The sequence below is a fragment of the Protopterus annectens genome, chromosome 8.part0 (assembly GCF_019279795.1).
Source record: "Protopterus annectens isolate FY-2018-M chromosome 8.part0, PAN1.0, whole genome shotgun sequence".
Classification (NCBI taxonomy): domain Eukaryota; kingdom Metazoa; phylum Chordata; order Ceratodontiformes; family Protopteridae; genus Protopterus; species Protopterus annectens.
In genome coordinates this window covers 1,932,199,476-1,932,221,355 of record NC_056741.1, presented here as the reverse complement: position 1 = coordinate 1,932,221,355, position 21,880 = coordinate 1,932,199,476, and positions in this window count along the sequence as shown.

The following is a 21,880-nucleotide window of genomic DNA, read 5'->3' as shown; positions in this document are numbered from 1 at the left end:
CCTTCTGTATTCTATATAATTGTAGGCTGTAGTGTTTTGTGGGTTTTTTCCCATGTTTTCTGTCTCTCATTGATTACTTTTCTAAGCTGTGGAGTAATTTAGAGAGTTTGGTAGTTTTCAATTTTTATGGACCTTAGAGGGGAACAGTCTTGGATGGGCTAGAGAATGTTGTAAAAGAAGGAGATGATGGGGTGGCTTCACTACATGAGTATTCTGGTGACCCATAAGTCGTAGCTCATGTGTAAGTGGGGTTCTAACAAATCTAGTTTGGTGAGTAAATGCAGCGAGTTTATGAGTGCTGGATGGCCACAGGCCAGTAAGATGCAGTGGTCACTATGGAAAGGAGAGAGAGGACTTGCTTTTAATTCTGTCAGGAATACCGGTTGTGGTAAAATAAAGAATAGCAGAGTTGTTATGTCTGGTACCTTTGATAACTAGCTGAGTGATCTGATGAGATTTTTGTCAGGTGTGCAGTTGAAGTTAAATAACCTAGAATGATAAAAAAGAAGTTATGTACTCACCCTAACGTTCCATGTGAGTTGTTCATCTCACCTTCATTCTCACTGATGGGTTCGGAGACGATCCTCGGCTTTGACTCGGCCAGATGCTAAAGCTCGAGGTCTTCAAACAGCATGTGCCCTACTATCCCATGATGCAATAGTGTTTCCCTCAGATCCTGGTTGCCCAATTATACTGATAACTAAAGTACATAGGAATTGAAATAAGAATACCGTAGGTAAGGACAAAGCATCACTAAGATTTGTCTGAACTTTCCGGCCCTCAAGACTTTAAAGGTAGGGGGTTGGTGGGTGGGACGTAAGAATGAAGGCAAGATGAACAACTCACATGGAACATTATGGTGAGTACATAACTTCTTTATGTGAAGTTGTTCTATCTCGCCTTCATTCTCACTGATGGGTTAGTGTCCCAAGCACCATCTTCTTGGGTGGCTCATGGAAGTATATTCCTCAGAACCATAGAACCAAAGGTGGCTATGTCCCTGGAGGTCCTATCCAATTTGTAATATTATAAAGGTATGAGGTGAGGACCACGTGGCTGCTGCACAAATGGTATCTATAGGTGGTCTTGCTAGAAAGGCTGAAGAAGTGGAAACTGCCCTGGTTGAGTAAGCCTTAACTTTATGATTTAGTGCCATGTGCATAGAGCTGTATGTGAAAGAAATACAATCTGACAACCATTTTGACAAAGTGTTTTTTTACCACTGGAGTACCCTCCTTTGAATCTGAAAAGGAAACAAAAAGTTGATCCGACTTTCTGAAGTCCTTAGTCCTGTCTAAATAGAATCGAAGTTGCCTATGGACATCGAGTTTGTGCACCATGTGTTCCATTTTGTTAGTATATTTGGGAAAAAACAGAGGTAATTCTATAGTCTGGTTAAGATCTGTTTCAGAACAAACCTTACGTAGGAATGAAGGATTTGTTCTCAGTGTTACTCTGTTGTTATGAAAAATCAAGTATGGAGCTTTGATGGACAAGGCATGTAATTCCAAAATGCTTCAAGTGGAAGTAATAGCTACTAGGAAAATGGTCTTCCATGATAGATATTTCAAATCACAGGATGATGCAGGCTCAAGGGGGGATAAAATGGTCTATGAGAGCACAAAAGTCAGCAGCTGGGGTTCTAACAGGTGGCCTCAAATGATTAGTACCTTTAAGGAAGGCTTTAGAAAGTCTGTGTGACATGATGGGGGTCTCTTGATCGCCAATATGAAAATTGGATATTGCTGCCAATTGAACCCAAAGGGTTGCCGCAGCTGTTCCTTCATGAAACAGTTTAGTCAGAAACTCTAAAATGGATGAAATCGAAGCCATATATTAGTCAACATTATTTTTTGATGCCCATATGGAAAATCTTTTCCATTTGCTAAGGTATAGTTTCCTGGTAGAAGATTTATGAGAAGAGATTAGGATATTCTGTACTGCAGGTGACAGATTGTGGAACCTGGCTATTCTTGGAACTGGAGCAGCCAAGCTGTCAACTTTAGGGTATGAAGTGCAGGATGAAGAGCCCCTGATTAATGCATCAGAAGATCTGGAATTGGGTCCAGAATCCATGGTTCTTCCAACTGAAGAAAGGGGAACCAAATTTGACAAGGCCAGTAAGGGGCTATTAGAATAATGGTCTTTCCCAGAGTGCTGGCTTTCTGTAGGAATTCGGGTATCAAAGGAAATGGAAGAAAGGCATAAAGAAGTTCTGGGAGCCAACTGTGTACAAGTGCATCCCTTCGGGTATCCCCCTGGTTGGGAATCAGGTCAAAGTAGTTGCAGCATTTGGTGTTGGTGGGGGTTACAAAGAGGTCACAGCAAGGCTGGCCCCATCTGCAGAATATCCTTTTTGCTACTTCTTCTTTCAAGGACCACTTGTGAGGCAACAGAATTGCTCTGCTCAACTTGTCCACTATCACATTGGACCTCCCTAGTATGTGCATTGCTATCAAAAACCGCTGGGTGGATATTGCCCATGGTCATACTCTCAGGGACTCTCGACATAAGGGGTATGATCTGGTTCCTCCCTGTTTGTTTATGTACCAGACCACTGACATGTTGTCCGTCTGTATTGCAATAGTCCCTACAGGGAGAATGTTTTGAAAGGACTGCAATGCTAGAAGTACCGCTCTCATCTCTAGGACATTGATATGCAGATGTGCTTTGTGATTCTCCCATGTGCCTTGGGCTGTCCTTCCCTGAAAATGCCCCCCCCACCCTATCAGGGAGGCATTGGTGGTCACAGGGGCAACAGGGGGTGGTAGAACAAAGGGACTTCCTATTGTCACTTGAGGAGAGGTCAGAGGTCAGACACCAAAGAAGATCCCTCTTACATGACTTTGCTATTATAATGGAATGAGACATTGGAAGAACTGATAGAACCATTGTTTGAATACAAGCCACTGCAGTATCCACATGTGCATTCAGCCTAATGGAATTGCAATGATGGCTGCCACCATGGTCCCTACTAATTTGAGTACTACTGAAGCTGAGGCTGTCTGTTTGGGGATGAGGTCCAGAACTTGTTGTCGAAGGCTCACCACTCTTTCCATTGGAGGCTTTATGGTCATGGAAACTGTGTTGAGATCTGCTCCTATAAAAATGGTATGTCTGGATGGCTGTAAAGCAAATGTGTCTCAGTTTACTGTAATCCCCAATTGACTTCAAAGATCTAAGGTTGTCTCCCTTGCTTGTATGAGTTGATGCTTGGTGGTTGTAGTGAGGAGCACGTCGTCTAAATATGGAAACTGGAATCCTAACCATCTCAGGTGAGCCATGACTACTGCCATGCCTTTGGTGAACACTCTGGGGGCTGTAGTGAGAACAAAGGGCAGAGCTCGAAGCTGAAAGTGTCTGGCTCCCAGCTGAAAGAGCAGATGATCCCTGGATGGTCTGGCCATCTCTATATGGTAATACACTTCCTGGAAATCTTTTGAGCACATCCAGTCATCTTTCCCTAGAAAACAAAGTATAGACTGTAGCATGACCATCTGAAACTTTGTTTTTTTTGACAGATTTGTTCAATCTGCTTGAGATCCAAAATTGGTCTCCAGTCCCATTTTCTTTGGAACTAAAAAGAACCTTGAGTAAGTCCCAAATCCTCTCTGATTTGCTGGGACTGGTTGGATGACTTTTTCTAGCAACCTTGCAATCTCTATGGTTGCCTGTTTCCTGTGACTAGATGGGACATCTGGGATTTTTTTCACAGTGGGTGGAGGGGTAGCAAAGGGAATGGTGCATCCTCTGGATATTATGTTTTGTACCCAACAATCTTTTGAGATTTTTAGCCAGGTGTCTGGGTACAAAGATAAGTGTCCCCCAACTGCCTCCAGAGATGGACAGACAGGCCTCCTTTCAGGAGCACTGGTAGGGCTTTCTAAAGAAATGATCCCTGTCACCCTGATTTTGTGGGCTCCCTCTGCCGTGTGGACTGCATCTTCCATTATTGCCCTCCTCTGCCTCTAGAGGGGGTTTTACCACATGTATCAAAGAAAGCCCCTTGGGCTTTACAGAACCACATTTTCCCACTTTTCCAACCTTTAGGATAAGGTCTGGTAGTGGTGGAAAAACAGACTCCTATGACAGACAGAGTCTTTCTATCTTGCTAACACCTGGTAAGCATCTCCTTCACTTTTGGTCCAAAAAGTGATGAACCATCAAAGGAGGTGTTCACAAAGGATGACTTGTAGGGTTCCACAAAGGAACATAAGTGCATCCAGGAGTGTCTCCTAAGAGCAATTCCTGTACCCGCTGCCCTACTAGTTCCATCAGCTGCATATGAAATCAGACACATGGAAGAGTTTTTAAGGGAATGTAAGGTAGCAAGCTGGCAGGTTACCTTATCTGAAACCCCCACAGCTACCACATCCTACAGAGTATCGCCCACCTCCTTAAGGAGATCTCTATGTAGTCTAGTAAAATGTGTAAGGTAGTTCAGGGATCGAAGAGTAAAGGCCTGTGAACTAAAGATGCGCTTTCCATATCTGTCCATGATCCTAGAATCCCTATTAGGAGGATGAACAGATGTGGAGATCTCCGATAACTCCTTTTTGGTGGCCGCTGCCATCACCATAGCATCAACGGGTACTCCTTTGGTAAGGAAAGCCTTGTTCTGGGGTGACTTTATAAATTTGTTAGGCCTCCAAGGGACTGGTTCTATGGTATCTGGGGACTCCCATGCCTTTTGAAAGAGAAGGTCCATCAACTCATCAAAAGCCAGAGTCACCCAAGAGGTGGAGAGTTGAGACCCGAAAGCCTTCATGCGTACTGGCTTTTCATCAGTAGGGTTAAGGGAGTTCCAGCCACCCCTCGGTTTCAGTACTTCTATGATATCACAGAAAGAGATACCTTCAGAGGGGGAACATGGGGACCCTACTGACTCATCTAAGTCAGTATCTGATGTGATGGATTCCTGTGGGGAACCCAGATGCTTCCTCTTACAAATCCTCTTCCTGGGAACTTCCTCAGTGGGAGCTTCCAGGGAGGTCCCAGAAGAGCAGGGCTCACCCGATGGGGGGACCTGAGACTCTGGGTCTCTATTCTTTTGAGGGATCAGTAAAGCAGAGGCAGACACAGGAGCTTTAGGGGAGGAGATTTTTGGTACCGATGACATGGGTGCCCGAGGGGACAGTGCTCTCCTCATAGCATCAAAGCCCCCCCCGGCTCCAATCTGAAGAGATGCCTGGATCCGTAGAAGCAAGCAGTCTCTGCGGTGCCGAAGCCATGGGCTCCGAGCCCAAGGTAGGTGCCAAACTCACCTGAGCCAAGGCCCTGAGAGGCAGAGTCAGCACCGAAAGACCGGTACGACTATCCTCTCCTGACCCGACCAGTGAGTGTCAGCTCCTAGACTCTAAGGTAAGTACCGGAGAAGTCAGAATAGTTGGAACTGAAAGCCCCAGGGGTGTCAGCTCTGGTGGTTCCACAATCATTGGTTCAGAATACTCCGGCTCCAAAACTTCGGGTTGAATCAGAGGATGAACAGAAAAAATGGGTTGGGTCTTGGTCAGTTCCGAATCTCTTAGGGTCGAACCTAACAGAATTTTTGCTAGTGCCTGTGACTGCAAAAGCCTCTGCACCACTCAATCCACATTCTTATCCAATAGTCTTGAGGTCCAGGAAGCTATAGAGGAGGCCTCTGACTGTAAAATTGGAGATTTTAAAGTAGGAGATACCGGTTCCAATACTGGGGACCGGCTCCTACTGAAAACAACCACCTCCAGTTCCATAGGCATTGGAGCCGAGGTGGTAGTCTAGCTAGATTTGGATACTGATAAGCCCTTTTTTGGCTCCGACTCTGAGGATGAGCTAGAAGATAAATTTTTAATGACTTAGTAGGTTTGTCCTCATCCAAGGCTTCTTGAAGAAAAAGATTTTAGTAAACCTCTCGCCATTAATGCACTCCTGCATTCGTGGGGAATGCGAGAACTAAATGAGTGACAGATGGCACAATTTTCTTGAAGGTGAAGCTCACCTAGACAATAAACACAGTTTGTGTGCCCATCTGTGATAGACATCTTTTGTCCACATTTGGGACATTTCTTGAAACCAGATTTAGCCTTCTCTTGAGACATGGTAAAGCACTTTTATATCTATAGTAATAGCCCCAAAGAAAAAATGTAGGGCTCTAACTATATAATATATAATACTACAACACACACTATATGTAACTATAAAGACACAACAACAATAATAACAATAATAGCCCCAATAAAAACAGGGTCTAACTCTAAACTACAGTACACTAACTATAATAAGCATGCAATGCTATTCAAATATATGATAATACAACCCTAACAACAACCACAGGGCTGAATTAAATTTACAGATTCAAATCTAACAGTAGAAAAATGAACTACTACTGCCCTAATAAAAACATGGGCTTGCTACTTTAAAGCAGACAGAAGGGATAGGGAGGAAAGTTGCTTTAAACTAAATAATCTTTAAGAAAATTGTTATTATTTTTATTTTATTTATTATTTATTTATTTATTTATTTCCCGGTCAACAAATGTTAAATAAAATTAAATAAATAAATAAATAAATATATATATATATATATATATCAACACCAAGCAAAAATTGTAAAAAAAATACAAGATATTTTAACGATACTGGCCAGAGCTGTCAAGGCACTCCCGATCTGTTGCAGCGGTAAATGAGATCTGAGGAAAACTCTATTGCATCATGGGATAGGGAGTAGGCCACGAGCTGTTTGAAGACCTCGAACTTTAGCATCTGGCTGAGTCGGAGCCGAGGATCAGCTCCAAACCCATCAGTGAGAATGAAGGTAAGATAGAACAACTTCACATCATATGTTTTGAGGTTATTTTTAGAATGTTGAGGTTATCTTCAATAATAGGCTAGTAGGTGAAGGGCCATAAACTATGGCGATAAATCTTTTAGTATGGCTGTTAAGTGTAATTGGAATGGTTGATCAGTTGGGAGAAGTGTTACTAATAAGGTTACTTGAGGGTCTTAAGGAAGGAGAAAGACTTACAGATTTGTGGACTAGAGTGAGAGCTTTGCCACCTCTAACTAGAATGACAGATCTGCCAACTCCATAATTGCTAGATCAACAGTCATAGAAGCAATAGTAGATATTTAGGATTGTTGCAGGTAACCATGAGTTTGTGTTAAGCCAGGATTTGCTTTCTGATACAATTCTGGATTATACTGGTTTAACTAGAGGTCAAGCTGTGCCTATTGATTGTTAATACTGCCAATACTTCTGTAGGCAGTAGAAAAAATGAGTTTTGGGGTGTTGAGTTGGTTGAAAGGGTAGTAAAGGGGGACCACTAAGTTGGTTGAGTTCAATGTCACCACAAAATGCAAAGAAGATTGAGAAATCAGAGGTACTGAAGTGTGAAGATAGTATTTACAAGTGGGGTTGTTACTACAAATTAAAGCAATGGAGTAAGAATGAGATTCAGAGAGTAACAGAATCTACCTGAGTTTGTCAGAAGGACCAGAAGGGCATGTCATTAATATAACAGGGGTTTATAAATGAGTATGAAAAATGTGTGTGTAGTAGAGGGGATGGATGGAGGTTTACATGGTGTTGGTAAATGGTAGTAGTACAAAACAGGCTGCATTATGTATAAAACAAAGTACTGATTCAAAAATGGTGATGGATGGGAATGTTGCCTTAGAAAACAAATAGTAAAAATACTGATTGAGGAGGAAGGAATTTGGATTGGGTTGATGAATTAACGTGTTATATTATTGTCAATATGGCATTTGATTTTGTATTTGTGGAGCAGTATGTATTTTTGGTGTTGCTGAAAATTAAGTAGGCATGTTTAATGAACGGGAAGTAGCTGTGTTTTTAGTTTAGTATAAATGTATAGATCTGAGGTAGGCTGGGGATGGGGGTAGGACAGGAGTGAAATGGTTGGCCAACCACAGAGCAGTGAATGTGTATCAGGTTGTATTTGTAAACCAGGACAGAGATGGAAGGAAAATAAATCCCTCCAGGAAATGACCAATCAGTGAGCAGTATGAATGTAGCAGCTTATGCATGGCATGTGCAACACAACAGAAATGAGAATAATGGATAAAAGCTAGCAAATAGTGCAGAATGGTCCTCTGAGTGACTGCAACAATGGAGAGCAAAGAGGCTGGACAAAAATGTGATGAAAGTGAGGTAGGAAGTAAAACCAGAGTTAAATAGTAACAGTTCAAAAGCATACACTGAAAGTCCCCAGGTCAGAAAGCCTTCTTGGGGGCTGAGTTAAATTCTTTTCAGGTTGTAACCCTGCATATATGTGGCTCTTTGATGTTATCCCACACCTTTAAGGAAAGTAAGCACTCACCTTGCAAGAAAAAATGAAAGGGTGCTGCTAAGCTTAGTTAAGACCAGAAAAGGGGAGTTAATAAATCAGGTATAGCTGGAAGAACAAAGAATACTGGAGAGTTAAAAATACTTCTTGACCTTGGAGCCACTACATTTATTTAGCAGATTTTGAATGAACAGGCCTTCATAAATGAAATGGTTGCAGCAGATGTCCTCTTGATACATGAAAGGGGTGCAGGGAGGCAACCCCACTGCAGAAGCATTGTGTTTTATGATCCGAGGTTAAATGTAAATACATTAAAACATTACTTTGCAGGAGGTCTTCACCTCCCATACCTTATATACACTTTTGAGAACTAAATACATAACTCTGAGATCACACTGCCTTACAGGTAATAAGGATGCTTGGATTTACAGATAAACAAATGTCATCTTAGTACAGAGGAAGTGTGACCTTGGAGCTAGCAAATCTAGTTGGCATAATATGAAGGCACAGACCCTTTAGTACAAGAAAGAGGTATTGGGGGGATCCTCAGTACAGAAGCATTATGTTATACCTCTGAGGGTAACATTAAACATCAAACGTACTATTTTCACAACTGTACTGTTTCTGATTTCAGCATTCAAAATGGTTTATCTTGCAGAAATCTGATGTTATGTGCATTCAGTTGTTAAACACTGTTTTATCTTTTGATTACTCACTGCTGTTATCTAGCCTATTCTTTCAATGTCTAACTAAAAGTGTGTGCTGCTGTGAGTATATTTAATCATTGTTCAAGTCTAGATCTTACCTTGAAGAAGTACTTCATATGTGTAGGAATTGCAGTGTTCAGACCCCAAAGCCATTGAGGAACACCAGTTCATTGAATGCCTCACTGACAGCATCCCCTTCCACATAGTTATCAATTTTGATTTTGAATAAATCAATATTTGGTGACATCTTCATCTCAACAGGAATTTTATTCCAAATCCTGGGCATTATCTAAGTTAGAATGGCACTTCTTATATTTTTCTTACAATGTGAAATACAAAAAAATTATATTACTGTATCTTTGTGACAGAGAGAAGTTAAATACAGATTGTAACATGTGATCACTGATGGACTTGTATGCAATTGTTGCCCTGCCCCTTGTGTGTCTATAATGGAGTAAGAACAAATTCAGTGAAATTACACCTATCAGATTAACTGAGGTTCCACACCGATGTCACATATATATATAGACTCATGAATAGGTTTAGTGTGTGTGTGTGTGTGTGTGTGTGTGTGTGTGTGTGTAAAATTATATATATATATATATATATATATATATATATATATGGATCACCTTCATTTGACTGACAACTCATTTGACAAACTCATTTGACTGACCCTCATTTGACTGACAACTAGTACTTGCAGTGCACTGTAAGGCAAGTAACAGGGATGTGTCCTCTTCCTCAATGTAGTGCGACCCTGGAATTAGTATACATATAGTTAGGGGGGTGTGGGGGCACAGCCCCCCATCTAGTCTGGTTTTAAAGAACAATATAACACAAAAAGTACAGAATTTAAACCAAACTAGGTGGGGGGGCAAAGCTTCACCCCCCCCCCTTGCTTTATATACTAACTCCAGGGTTGCACTACAGTGGGGAAAAGGCCATTTATAACTTTCAACGAAATGAGTTTCTGTCAAGTGAGTTTTCAGTGAAGTGAGCTTTCAGTGAAGTGGTCCTAGTAATTTCATTTTCAATCAAGTGAGTTTTCAATCAACCATAGTAGACCCGTAATTAACACCTGCCAAGGGATGATATGAGGCATCGGGCCTCTATACCCCTGAAAAGGCATTAATTACACATTAACACACACCCTGGAGGGCATTATCATGCTTAGAGAATTGGTTCTCTGTAAAATTGTTCTGTTTTACTTATTTATATAGTTTTTGTTTTTTATATATATATATATATATATATATATATATTTAAATATATATCTTTGATGTAAAATAGTTCCTCCGCCTAATATTTCAGTGTTGCTGTAGTACATGTAAATGATGTTCAAGGAAGCATTTTGCATCCAAAATATATAATTAAAAAAAAAATTCTAGATATTTGCTTTTTTTTTTTTTTTTGGTCCCTTACTGCTAAAATGTGTGGTTTCTTGCCAGTCATTGGGGATTGAAGTCACTAAATAATGACATACATTTAACTTTTGGACTTTATTTCCTTCAGAAAATTTATGTTAACACAAATCCTATTACGTAATCTACTTTGTAATTTTTGTAAGTATAAGATTTAAAACCTATTCCTATTTTTGAGCCTTTGTTTGCACTTTATTTCAGGCTTTATCTAGATTTCTTGAGCTAAAAGGTCAAAATGTCGGTAAACTTCTTACCTGCCGCTGCCAGTGTTCCATCATCTCACTGCCCCCCCCCCACACACACACACACACTCTTGCACTTCAAAAAGATGCATGCTAGCACAAGTCCCATTATTGAAGGAACTTTAAGATTTTTTTTGAGGAATATGCTCCAGTTTTGAGCCTTTGTTCCCCCTTTATTTTAGGTTTTATCCAGTTAACTCTTGGTCTAAAAGGAGAGATGTATGCAGACATTGGAAACATTTATTGCACTTGTAAGTATCACTGTGTATAGTTTCAAATGTTTATAATATGTGGGGGCTGTGCCCCCCACACCCCCCTTACTTTATATATTAACTCCAGGGTCGCACTATAGTGGGGAAAAGGCCATTTATAACTTTCAATGAAATGAGTTTCAAAGAAATTAGTTTTCAGTGAAGTGGTCCTAGTAATTTCATTTTCAGTCAAGTGAGTTTCACACACACCCTGTCAGGCATTATTGCTTGCTTAATGCCAAATTTATAGAATAAAAGACAGTGTCAAAAGCTTTTGCTAAATCTAAAAATGCAACCCCTATAGAAAGCCCATACAATGATGCCTTACTCAGCTGGTCATAAAAGTCTGCTAAATTAATGTTTACTTTCCTAAGGTAAAATAGTGTTGTTTTAGGTCTTTGTTTACACACTACATCTGTCTTAACACTTGCCAAGAACTGATGTCAGACTGAATCAAGCTTGTTACTTTTTTGCAAACTGGAAAATGACAAGTTGTTTCCATACAGATGTCAATTTGCAACCTAGCAATAGTTTATTAATATATTGTGTGAATAACTGGATTAATTTTATCTTGGATTCCAGTTATACATATGGATAGAATACAGTCTGGACCCATTGAAGTTTTGGTGCGGATCCTTTTTAGAGCAAAATTGTTTTAGGCAATTTAGCAGTCGCTACTCAGTCAAAATTAGTTACTTCCAGGGAGGATTTTAGGTTATGCGCACATATGTTTGCCTGAGACAAACTATACCTTAGTCACAATGGTGCTGATTTGTGTCTACAGCAAATAAGCTTTATATCTGAGGGATTTCTTTAGATGCAGACAAGAGAGGACAGGTGTAATTATTAGTTGGTAAAGGTTAAAAAATATGTTGTTTTCAGCAACAAGAGTTTCAGATTGTGAAAATAGATGTTTAACTTTTTCCCATGATACTTGGGTCTGTTGAAATTTTACCTTTTAATGATATACAGTTCATTAAATGACTGTTTTTAGTTTTCAAATTGGAAAGCATTGAAGCATGCTTTTAGCATTGTTTTTGGTCAATTTTTGGATTTATGTATTTATAAAATTTCTTCTTCTTAGTAGGTGCTCCTGCCACCTACATAAATATTTTTTTCCTGAGAATTTTAATGTTCTCATTTAATTAAAATCAGCTTTAATCCTAGGTGTAGGATAATTTTTTTATATTTCTGAAGTAATGCATTTTTTTTATCTTCATACATAACTTACATAAGCTTATATTCCATCACTAAAAAGCCTATGTAGAATTTTGAATGTATTTAGATGAAGTTGCATTCATGAATTTATGTAACATTGTTTCTAAAATTGTGTACCCACCATTATGATCTTGTACAATCTCTGAAATGTACTGAATATTCTTAACAGAATCAAGCAGGCAAATAGTGGGATATTAGAAGAAATACTTACGGCTCTTCTTCATTTTCTGGCAATAGCGTGAAAATGAGTTTTTAAAGAAGTTGTGGAACCACAACATTGTGATATGTGAAGTAGCATTAACATCAGATTATAATGCTGCAGGGGGAACAGAATTCTTAGATGGTAAAATACCACTATTATTGATTAAGCTGTGGTCAAGTTTATTGATTCATAATAAATTGGTGTAAAGTTTTTCAAACACAGAAGAACAAATCATAGCAGAACAGGATTCATCTGTTACCAGGCATAATGAATAAAACTCATTTGTCTTAGAGTAATCAGATTTCTTAGATTTATCATGCCCTTTTATTGGTGGAAGTAAAGCTTGTCTGCCTTTTCCTCTTTTTGTTTACCTGACAAACTATTACGAAGAACTCCAGATTAGTTCTTCAGTTTTTCTACCAACATTTTTTAGATGCCTGGTTCATTCTATAGCTGTAATGATTCATTACTATTGATGCCATTAGGTTGCAAAGAGTCCACAATAATTTGTGCTACTGATGTTTCCTTAGCATTATTAACAGGGTCAGTTAAATCTGTAATTACTTTAGTCTAAGTAAGTAACATTTCATACTCAGTTGAATCTTTACCATTAGGGGTACACAAGTGTGTTCTAGAAATGTTATCTCTCAGTCATCATGGATCAACTTTTCAAAAATTAGCAAATCTAAATACTGTGCTTAAAGATGTTACAAAATATTTGTGATTAAGACTGGAATAATCTAGTGTGCTTCCATCAAGAATAGCAAACAAGCGTATACAAATTTTTCACGAGTAAAACAGGATGTATTCACCCGAATTGGGGGAATTGAAAACAAACATCACAGTGTATACATCTTAAAAGAAATTTATAGTTCAATAAATAGTGCAAAAATGACCCAGTCCATCAGTAAATACAAGTACACTTGGAAAAGTAATCATAACAGTAGTTATAAAAGATGTCAATAACACTTCTATTTATGTAAGTATCTTAGCACCAGGTAACAGTGCAGATATAAATTAACATAGTAGAGATTATATTATTAGAATCATCCAATGAGCAGAAACAACTCCAGAAGTTACAAAACACTTCGGTATCAACATGTCTAAAATGCTTACAGTGTAGCTGAAACTGTAGTTCAATTAGCTATACAAGCACTGAAATTTAATGTAAATACTTACTTTTAATCTCAAAGATCTATGTTTATATGAAGAAACTATTAGCTGACCTCTAATAAGACATAAGTAACTTACAGGCAAAAATACTGATGTTCCTGTCACTTCCAAACTCACGTTAAGTGCATCTTTACATTGATACACATCCACTCACAGAGAGACACCTTTTAACCAAGAGTGAGCAATATGACTGGTCTGGCTGCCAGTCAAACTACCACAAGACCACCAAATATCGAAATAAATGAAACTAAAATTAAAAAAAATGTGTTCCTCGTGTCTTTAAAAGATGGGTTGAGAACACAAAGAAAAACAAAAGTACTACTGTCTCAGGAAATCCCAGAGAAAAATTAATGACTGCCTCTCAAAAGAGAAAGTGCCTGCTCATAGATGGATCCTAAACAGTTTGCATAAAAATATAAATTGAATTAAATGAAAATAAAGTGCAAGCGTTGTACTTAGGTCATAATAAATGTGATATACAGCGCCATCTGTGAGTAATGTAAATAAAAAATGAAAGAGACCTATAAGGACTTAATCATACCTTCACTGGATAGGCCACAGCAATGTGAAGTGTTAATAAGTTTAGCAAACAAGCTCAAGTACACGAACATGACGACACAGATTCCATGTTAGAAATTATACAGTAAATAAAAATTCTCTCTTCCTCTCCTTAAGGACTCCCTTGCCAAAAAAAACAATTACTTCAAGAAAACAGTGAAGTCCAAACAGGCTGTGCAAACTTTTATTCCATAAAAACAGGTAAAATAGTGATAAAACAGTGAGCACGTTTGGGATAGCCCTTCATCAGACAATGTAACAGCTTTCCTGAAATCTATTTAAATACATTTAAAAACACAACCACCAATCATCTCACTGCCCTCCTTTTCCTAAGGGCTGGTCTTAAAGGTATACATGGTCTTAAAACTATTGGGTAACATAATTAACTCTGCTCCCTAGAAACTTAATGGTATGTATGACTAAACCAAAGTTTGTTTTTAAAAGCCTGAAGATCAACTTTGATTATGAAAACTGGGTGGCTGATCAAATAAATGCTTTATCCAAATACATCTATGCTAACCTTATAATAATATATGCTCGCTAAATTCATAAAACAGCTAACTTCTAGAATAATGCAACACAAGCTGCCAGTTAGCAGCAAGGGCACAGACATACATCCAATAAAATGGCTTCTCAATAATTTATTCAGAGAAGGATTTACAGCTATGTAATTGGTTAAAACGGAGATGTTAAACAACCAGTACATGCCTTGTGGGTCCAAGGTCAGCCTGTCAAAAAGCTATTTGAGGCTGATCTATTAAACAAACTGTCATAAAGCCTCTGAAAAGTGACTATTGACCATATAACATCTTTTAAATGCCTCCTTATTAACTTCTCGGCATATTAATCTAATAGTTTTTCAGCAATAGCAACTAAAAACTGCATAGTTCTAAAACAATATCATAGGGCCAATAGAAACTGATTTCTTCTGTTTTCAGCCAATTGCTAAACTAAGCTTGCGATTGGTTAAAAAGTTCTATCTTAGATTTCTATTCATTGAAAGATGTACTCCAATCAGATACACCATTATAAAAATCAGCCTATCATAACCTCCCAATCCTAAAGCATAGGTACATATACTCATATGAATATTCATTAAAGCAAAACATCACAGCGGTGTCTATCTATAGTCCAAGCACCTAAAGCGAACACAAATATCCGGTCTCACAGCCATGAATATCAGGATGAGTCCCAGGATATCCAGGCCATCAGCATATAGACTGCAGGATGTTCCAGAGTACATCGACTTCAACAATTTCCATAATAAGACCAACTACCAGCACTAACGCTGGATGAGAAACTGCGGCAATTTCATACACCTACTAATCAAATATGTCTCTTTTTGGCAAGTAACCCACTGGTTTACAATAATGGGAACCTATTTTATATATATATATATATATATATATATATATATATATATATATATATATATATATATATAGATCCACCAGGGTTTCAACATTGTGAATATTAAAGACCTAACAGTATCTCTAATGATAAATATAGATGAAAATGATGCCATGCATTTATTAGTGACATTTAAACATGCAAACCAATAACTAAGCAGCTTTTTTTAAAAAGTGAGGCTATGCTGTATATGCCTGTTGTACGAATATATCCTCAACATACGATAATAACACTATAATAAGCCACCATCTTAAACACGCACATTCGTCCAACTACAGGGGATTCAGACTAATAGCTGACTCACTAACACTATGTAAAAAAAAACAGTGACAGTATCCCACACCTACTGATCTAACATTTTTTGAGCTGATAATCCAACGATGATGAGGGGACTTTAAAATACTTATCTATGAAACAGTTTAATCTTAACAGGTAACACAATGGAACATAATGACAATATTAACTGACACTATTACTCTGCTAAAGTATAAGCCCTGAACGATACACTAGGCACATTATTAATTTCAGCCTTCATATACTGCTAAGGCTACAACTTAAACTGGCACAATATTATACTTATTATGGAATATTGAGCTTTTTAGACAGAAATTCAATTTTCCATGATAGAGAATAGCAACATATGCTAAATAATCATAAAAAGTAAATGATAACATTTTCAATATTACAAATTATTAAATACCAATTGGCCATATATACTGATTAATTCATATACATATTGATTAATTCTTATACTCTATACTATCAAGGCAGCTCTTAAAAATGCCTTTACTTTTATAGAGTACATTAAGACATTCTTGTTCTTTTATACAGCTGGTAACTGTCATTTAAACAATCTTCTTGCCTAAGTATGGGCTTCAAGGGGACATTGCCATTAAGGCCTTTGTCTCCTTCTGCATGTAGTTTGATAATCCATCTAGTTTCATGGGTCTCCATGATGTTCCTTATGTCATCCAAATGTTGACTATTATATAAAACCTCTATAAGCATAAAATTTAATTTATGAACCAAAGTACTGTTTTGTATATGTTTGAATAATGCATTAGTATGGTCACTAATCCTAATACTATATAGGTGCTTCCCAATTCTCTCAGGCACCTATTAGTTTTTCCTACATAAAATGATTCACATAATATGCAATGTGCTAAATAAATAATATTGTTGCTACTGCAATCTGTCTCTACTTTAAACTTATATTCTCTCTTACTAATAGGATGTACAAAACTACTTGTGCTATTTATATAATTACAATATGGACATTTGCCATATTGGCAGGTTTTCAATTGCGTGTTCGCCACTTTGAACTGAAATCATATTCCTATGACATATGAACTGAAATCATATTCCTGTGACATAAAATTCTTTTAATAGCTTTTTAATTTTTATACCTGACCTGTGGTTTATCCCCTACAACTTCCTTTATTCTATCATCACTGGAAAAAATATTCCAGTGCTTTTGTATAATACTATTAATGTCTCTTACATTGTTAGTATAAAACATGCTTATCTTAACACTTCTACTATCTTGAGTCCTTACATAAGATTCAACCTCACGTCTTTCTGAAAAGTAGGGTCTTGCTGTGTTTGTTCTAAGAGTGTGCACTTCCTCCATAGTTTTTGCCACATCCATTTTACTATAACCCCAAGCCATTAAATTCTCAGTTAAACTATCCATTTCTTTATAATATTCCTTAGTATCTGGATTTAACCTTGATATTCTCATGCCTTGGCCTTTAACTATATTAGCAAAAATGTGGTTAGGGTGCATACTCCTGCGATGTAATAATTTATTACGATAATCTTTTCTATGTATTCCTACATTGAGTCCCCTCTTTTATTTCAATATGTACATCTAAAAAAATGAATAGCTTGCAAAGATGATTTGATATCAAATTTGCGATATGTAGTAGTATGTTGTATATATTTATCAAAGCCATTAAAGGCTTCTTCTGTCCCTGTCCACAAAAAATATATATCCTCCACAAACCGTCAATAGAAAGGTATGAACTTAACTGTGGTTGGAATTCTCTAATATATATTGCTTCTTCCAGATAGCCATTACCATGCTGGCATAGTTATTGTCACATTCTGCACCCATAGCTACACCGTCTACTTTTAAATATTTTCCATTAAATACAAAAGCATTATTAGTCAACACTATATTCATGTAAGCAGCGATTTTTTGGATGAACTTATCATAACTACTGTGTTGTTGTAAGTACCCAGTTATAGATCTAATTCCTTCATGATTAGGAATAATAGTAAATAAAGACCTTAACATCCATGGTAATACGGTACATACTACTTATATCTTGTCTGCCTGTTACATTCAAACTGATATAAATCCTGTAGAAATTTTGTGTCTCTTAAAATATATTGATTATACTTTAATATTGGACATAAATGCTTCTCTATGTAAACTAAGAAAGGATCACTGATCCATCCAACACCATCTACTATAGGTCTTAGGGCATACCTCCCAATCTCTTAGAGCAAGAAATCTAGACAAAGCCATAAGAAAAAGTGGGACAAAGGCCAAAAATAGGGACATGTTTAAATATTTCTCTTACAAACTACGAAACTTGATAGAATAACAGGTTTTACATTAGCATGAATTTTCTAAAGGGTTTGAAATTCAAATGTCTGCCATTTTCCAACTTCATTCTTTAATAATTTGCCACTAATTTGTCAGAAAACCACAATTTTATGAAGAACAGACCAAAAATATGAGGCAAAAATCTTGACATTCTGTGAAAATCTGTACAGTCGAGAGGTATGTCTTGGGGCATTTTTTTTTGGATCCTTGTGTATTTTAGGAATTCCTTGGATCACTGGTACAGTAGGATGCTCTATTTTAAAATATTTGGCTAAATCTAGTTATCTCCCTTAAAGCTACTAGCTCTTCTGTTTGCTGTATATTCTTTATATACTGCTTTGTAATCAGCTTACATGTAGTTGTATCAGTCAACATATCCATCATAGTTTGATCATAATAAATTGTATCCATCACTATAGTAGGGCTGCCTTTATCGGCAGGTTTGATAACTATATCTCTATTATTATTATGTAATGAATTCAGCGCTTTCCTTTCATTAAATGTAATATTTTTATATCTCTTGATCTTATATTTACTATCATGAAAACCATAAATTTCATTAGTGCAGATTTTTAAGAACGCATCTAACAATGGATGTAACACTGAAATCAATGTACTAGGTTTTTTATATATAGTTATATCACTTTGTGAAGCCCCACAATTGATCTTAAACATAACATTACATAAACAATTTCAAGTCAAGTATGACATCAGCTATGTCTGATGACTGAGACGGTATAAAGGATAATCCTTTTTCTAGAATTGAAACTTCATCTGGTGTTAATTGATATTTAGATATATTCCATATTAATGATTTTCCCTCACTTCCCACATTCTCTTGACAGTCTGAGTGGGCCACTGTTGCTTGTATACTTCCTCCTCCTCGACTTCTCTAGCAACTCCAATATTTTGATTCCTTCTTGGTTATTGGTAAAGGTAGTTTAAAAAAAATGGGTCTTTGGGTCTCACGGTTGTTTCTCCAATGTAAGAGGAGTCTTTGAAGCTGTCTCTCTTATTTCATATAGTTCTGTTGTAACATCATGAAGAAGCTCTTCATTCACACGATCTTGTCCATTACCTCTCCCCTGATCCATCGCTGATGTACTGTTGGTGAGTTTATTATGAGCTGATATATTCTTGGTAGGATTATTGCCATCCTTGGTTGTATCCATTATTATTTCATTCTTGTATCCTGGGCCATGCAAACACATGGCCATTCTTTAAGTCATGTATGTCTCTGTCTATGTTTTTGTTTTTATTTGAAACTTTTTCACAAACAAAGTTACTGTGTCCATTAATTCCGTAATTCTGCGGTCGACAAGCTTATACAAAAATTGGTCATACAGGTTCGATTGACGAGCTGTTATACATTCCACCAACCTATTTTCTTCCTTGATTAAAAACTTTATTAGCAGTTTCATATAATTATTGGTGGCATCCAAATTTATTTGTTGCCATACTTTCAGCAATTCAGGATGACGTTCACCATAACTAGGCATACTGAGGACATGCAGTCTTCTAAGTACAACTTGGAACTTGAGGCATGTATCCAGTGGCAGTCTTTGTACCTGATATCTCTTATATTTATATAGTTCTTCCAATTTGTACATATTTTTAAATTAATCAAAGTCTGACTCTGTATTTTTGGTATGTTCAGCATTTTTCTCTCCCATGGTGGTAAAATGTAACAGACGATTATCTTCTGATCTCAGCATATCACTAAATCGTTTGGAGATTTTTTTCCATTTCATTCTACTTCTCTATTGGTATTACTGGCTTCTATAAAGTCCGAATGGGCTTCTCTTCTGTTCAGGTTGCAATCCAATTCCACTTGTATGAATCCCTCGGGTCTATATCACAAAATCAAATGTTGTGAATGCCGAATACCAGAAGGCCGAACCTGGTAAGTCGAAAGTTGAGAATGTCAAAGCCATAGAAACCCGAATTCTTTCCCAGGGAAAGAATTCAGTTGGCCAATTCTGCCTCTTCGGCATTTTCGGACCGGGTCAAGGTAAGTGTACGAATGGGTAGTGACGGACTTTAGGGTTAGGGTGCAGGTCGGGTAAGTGCGCGATTAGTGACGGACTTTAGGGTTAGGGCGCGTGTCAGGTAAGTGTGCGGTAGTGACAGACTTTAGGGTTAGGGTGTGGGTCAGGTAAGTGTGAGGTAGTGACGGACTTTAGGGTTAGGGCTGGGTTAAGGTTAGTGCATAGATAGTGGTGTATGTTAGGTTTAGTGTAGGTTTTGAAGGTGTTTGGTGTGATTGTGTTATGTGTGTGTTTTTTTGGAACAGCAAATTTTTTCCCTGGGAAAAAATACGCTGTTTTGAAGTGTCAATGTTATCCAAATTCGATCTTCCAAATTTGAACTTATGGTGTTCGACATTTTTGAAGTTCGATTTTGTGATATAGACCCGAATCCCTCAGCCAAGATCACTGGCTGGTGTATAAATAACATGAAAATTAACATCCAAAGAATTACATCAGCAGGCTGAATTAATAGCTCATTAGTCAAACCAAACAAAAAAACTACTATTATTAAAAAATAAATGCTAGCAAGCCGACACATGGCCAGGTTAAAATATATTATACTTTTATTGTTCGGTAAGTGCTTTCACAACACAAGGTTGCTTTTTCAGACCATTAAAAGAATCACATTAAAAACATGACGTTATATATCTTAAACAAATAAACAAAAAATCCAATAGACTGCAAAAAAAACAATTAAAAAATCAGTTTAAAATTAGCTGTGCATAATTAATTAACTTGGTTTCCTGACATATCAGTCGCAAAGGATTATGCAAAGAATTGTTCTATTAAAATAAAAACCAAAGATCTGACATCCAATCAGTACACAATACTGTCACTAACATGATTGGTTGAATCTACCGTAGGTAGATGTATTGTACTTAATATGAATGGCTGATAAAACACACTTAAATATATGCAGTACTCTTGTCACCTAACAAGACTTTTTTCTATATCCACATAATAGCATAGATCAATTTCATGTCAATCATAACCATAATAATACACTTTATATTCATAAATGAATGTTTTACAATAAATCTCAAAGTCCGATATCTACCTTGTGTGTAAAAATATGTGTTAATGCAAACAGCAAATACTTTGTGCAACAATAAGAGCTTTAAAGTATATATAACTAAGCCGAAACTTCATCTATATGGGAGCTAAGTGGCTTGTCATGCTGGTATATAATCAAAATACCGATATTGAACTTAGCCAAATGTACAAGCTTTACACAGGGTATAAACTCAAATAAATCAATTTAGAAACTTTTTTTTCAAGACTGATTTGGAGCAGAAAGAAGCCTTTTGGCAAATAAGACTAAGTTCTGACAAAGAACCAGATATGAATGATGTTGTCAACATTAAATTTTTTTTTTTTAAAATGGAGGGTGTATGTACATAAATATGAGTTGTTTGTATTCCAAAATACAAACTTAGTGCTGGCATCCAAATTAATTTTTTGCCATGTTTTCAGCAAGTCAGGATGATGTCCGATGTGGTGTGGATATAGAAAAAAAAATCTTGTTAGGTGACAAGATTACTACATATTTTTAAGTGTATTTTGATCAGAGAACACAGTAAACAGAAGAAATCAGTTTCTAATTGGCCCTATGAAATTGTTTCAGAACTATGCAGTTATTAGTTGCTATCGCTGAAAAACAATTAAATTAATATACTGAGAATTTAATAAGGAGGCATTTAAAAGATGCTACATGGTCAATAGTCACTTTTCAGAGGCTTGATGACAATTCATTTAATAGACCAGCCT